Source organism: Garra rufa, chromosome 18 (genome assembly GCF_049309525.1).
Source record: "Garra rufa chromosome 18, GarRuf1.0, whole genome shotgun sequence".
NCBI classification, from domain to species: domain Eukaryota; kingdom Metazoa; phylum Chordata; class Actinopteri; order Cypriniformes; family Cyprinidae; genus Garra; species Garra rufa.
Genome location: NC_133378.1, coordinates 9661540 through 9665185, shown reverse-complemented (window position 1 = coordinate 9665185; position 3646 = coordinate 9661540).

Here is a 3646-nt window from a genome sequence, read left to right as displayed (position 1 = left end):
TGGATTTAAATGTGGCTAATGTATTAGCACATCTGATCTCTTCTGGAAGCTGGTTCCAACTGCGGGCGGCATAATAGCTAAAAGCGGATTCCCCTTGTTTTTTGTGAACCCTTGATATTACTAACTGACTCGATCCTAGTGATCTGAGTTGTCTGTTAGGTTTATATTCAGTGAGCATATCTGCAATGTATGTAGGTCCTGTAGTGCTTTATAAACAAGTAAAAGTACTTTAAAATCTATCTTAAACATAACTGGTAGCCAGTGTAAGGACCTGAGAACTGGTGTAATATGCTCTGATTTTCTGGTTCTAGTCAGAATCCTGGCAGCAGCGTTCTGTATGAGCTGCAACTGTCCAATGGTCTTATTGTGAAGGCAAGTGAGGAGACCATTACAATAGTCCACCCTGCTGGTGATAAAGGCATGAACAAGTTTCTCCAAGTCTTGACAGGAAACAAAACATCTAATTCTTGCAATGGTTTTGAGATGATAGAATGCTGATTTAGTTACTGCTTTGACATGGCTACTGAAACAGGTCTGACTCCAGAATCACACCAAGATTCTTGACTTGATTTTTTTTTTTGACCCCTTGCATCAAGGTACGCATTTACCTTATGAACTTCATCCTTGTTTCCAAATGCAAAGACTTCTGTTTTCTCCTTGTTTAATTGAAGAAAGCTTTGGTACATCCAACTAATTTCATCAATGCATTTGCAGAGGGAGTCAATGGGGCTGTAGTCATTTGGCGATAAGGCTAGTTAAATCTGGGTATCATCTGCATAGCTGTGATATAGCAGTTGGCACAATCCCACGTGCCGGCAGGTATACGTGCTAGCAGGTGGGAGTGTTAATGTAACCTTCCCAACGTCCTGGGGGCCAATTGTGGGGGACCCTACAGGAATGCCAGTTGTACGGAAGCATGGTTGGGGGGCGGAGCACATGAGATCTTTCCATGTGGAAATAAAAATAATTCAATATATCCATAAGTTCTTAGGGACATACGAGGGAAACAGAGGCCTTCTGGTTGACCACCGGAAAATACTGAAACATATATTGCCACAACTAGCGGGGCGAAGGAGACCCGGCAGGAGCACAGTCAGGAACTACTCCGCAACTAGCCCTGACTGCGGGGCATGGAGGACCCAGGGTTAATGGGAAAATAGCACACGGATCCTCATGGGAATGGCGCAGCAAGCCGACACCAGCCGACCTCCCCTCACCTGAAGTCCTTATGTTAGGACACGGGAGGAAACAGCCTCTACGCAAAGGTTATAAAACCTAGCGAAGGTATTCAGTGTCGCCCAGCCCGCAGCTCTACAGATATTTGCTAGCGAGGCGCCATGAGCCAACGCATAGGATGAGGCAACACTCCGTGTGGAGTGGGCACGAACACCTAAGGGGCATGGCAGTCCCTGATACAAGTATGACAGGGAGATGGCATCTACCACCCAATGAGCCAACCTCTGTTTGGAGACCGCATTCCCTTTCTGCTGACCTCCAAAGCAGACAAAGAGCTGCTCGGTGCGTCTGAAGGGCCGAGTGCGGCTTTCATATATGCGTGAAGCACAGACTGGACACTACATAGCCAAAGCTGGGTCTGCCTCCTCCAGGGTCAGAGCTTGCAGATTCACCACCTGATCGCAGAAAGGCGTGGTGGGAACCTTGGGCATGTAGCCGGGTCTCAGGATAACGTGAGAATCGCCTGGCCCGAATTCTAGGCACGCTTCGCTAACAGAGAAGGCTTGTAGGTCCCCTACCCTCTTGATGGAAGCCAGGGCAGTCAGGAGTGCTGTCTTAAGTGACAGAAATTTTAGCTCAACTGACGCCAGTGGCTCGAATGGGGCGTCCCGCAGGCCTTGGAGGGCGAGGGAGAGATCCCAAGAGGGTACGAGGTGCGGTCTGGGAGGATTGATCCTCCTCGCACCTCTCAGGAACCTCACGATGAGTTGGTGCTTACCAAGCGATGTTACACCTACTGCATCATGATACGCTGCGATAGCAGCAACGTACACTTTGAGAGTCGAAGGGGACAGCCTGCCCTCCAACTTCTCTTGCAGGAAGGAAAGCATTACTGCAATCGTGCATCTCTGTGGGTCCTCTCCGCAAGAGGAACACCAGTCAGCAAACAGACCCCATCTCAGTGCAAAAGCCTGCCTGGTAGACGGGGCTCGGGACTGAGCGATTCCTATTCTATCACGGCCTGAGGAAGGAGAGGTCTGCGGGTGTCAATCCTTGCCCTAACAGGGAGGGGCTGCCGTGAGGGAGACCTAAGTCCGGGTGGGCCACTACCGTGGCGCAACCAGCAAGACTTACACCTCGTCCTCCCTGGACTTGCACAGACGTACTTGAGCCCCGGAGGTCAGCTGTGTGCCAGTGCCACTTTGAGAAGAGGCGACTGGCAAAGGGAGGAATCGGGAAGGGCGAGCGAATGTGGCTGGGCATTGGCGAAATAGCGTCACGGGGTGGAGTCGCCATTCCGCAGGGTGGTTGGACTGCCGTGGAAGCCAACAGGACGTACGGTTAAGTTTCCCTGGCATCATGAGAATGGCATGTAGCAATGTCTGCCACGTTTGACTCCGTAGGAGCAGATGGTGGATGAGCTCTAAGTGCCCGTTGCACACAGCATCTCAACCTGTGGAAAGCCACGGGCTGACTAGTCAGCAACACTGCAGGAAAACTCCAGTCCAGATTGAGCCGAGATGCTATGTCCATCTCAGGACTCGATCGTGCTGAAGCGGTCTCACATGAAACGAGCTCAACGGAAAAACGGCTGAAGCTGTCATGTGCCCCAGGAGCCTCAAAATTTTGAAAAGGACCGATGAGTTGTGCCTGCATAATCGTAGGCACTACAGCACTGACTGCGCACTCTTGGTGGCAAGGCGGGCTGTCCTGTTGACCGAGTCTGGCTCCAGCCCGGGAAAAGACATCCCCCTCTATTCTAGAGGGAGTCTGCTCTTCTCTCGGTTGGCCTGAAGGACCAGATGGCAGAGGTGCCGAAGCACCAAGCACTCGCGAGTGAGCTGAAAGGCACCAGTCATCGAGACGGTTGTAAACGCGAATCCCTGTCTGCCGAAGAGGGGACAGGAAAGCTCCCGTGGCCTTAAGAAGGATGCGGGGAGAAGGGGACTGGCCAAATGGAAGCACCTTTCACTGAAACACTCGACCCCCGGGGGCAGACCGCAGAAGGGGTCTGAGCCGGGGAGGAATCGAGACGTAACAGCGAGTGTTCTTCAACCCACCCCTGGAGACGGAAGCATACTCGTATGCACTTCATCGTGAGCATCTGATCCGATAGCCTGAAAAGGGGCTGAAACAGAACTCCATCCAGGATGGGTGTTTATCCACCATTCTTTCTGGGCACGTTGAAGTAGAGACAGTAAGACCCTAACTTCAGCTCGGCTAGAGGGGCAGGCTGGATCGTATCCTCCGCAAGCAGGACAGAGGCAAGCTTGAAAAGGGTACCTCTGGTAACAAAATGGGAACAAAAATGTAAAGGGTACCTCTGAACCTGGGCGGACGCCTGGAGAGCTGAATCGCAAAGCCAAGCCATGCCGTACCGTCCGTATCAACCACCGTGGCAGTAGCAAGGGAATTGACCGTCGTGACCGTGGTGGGGCAGCCTGGGGGGAGACAGGGAAAAGAGACTGAA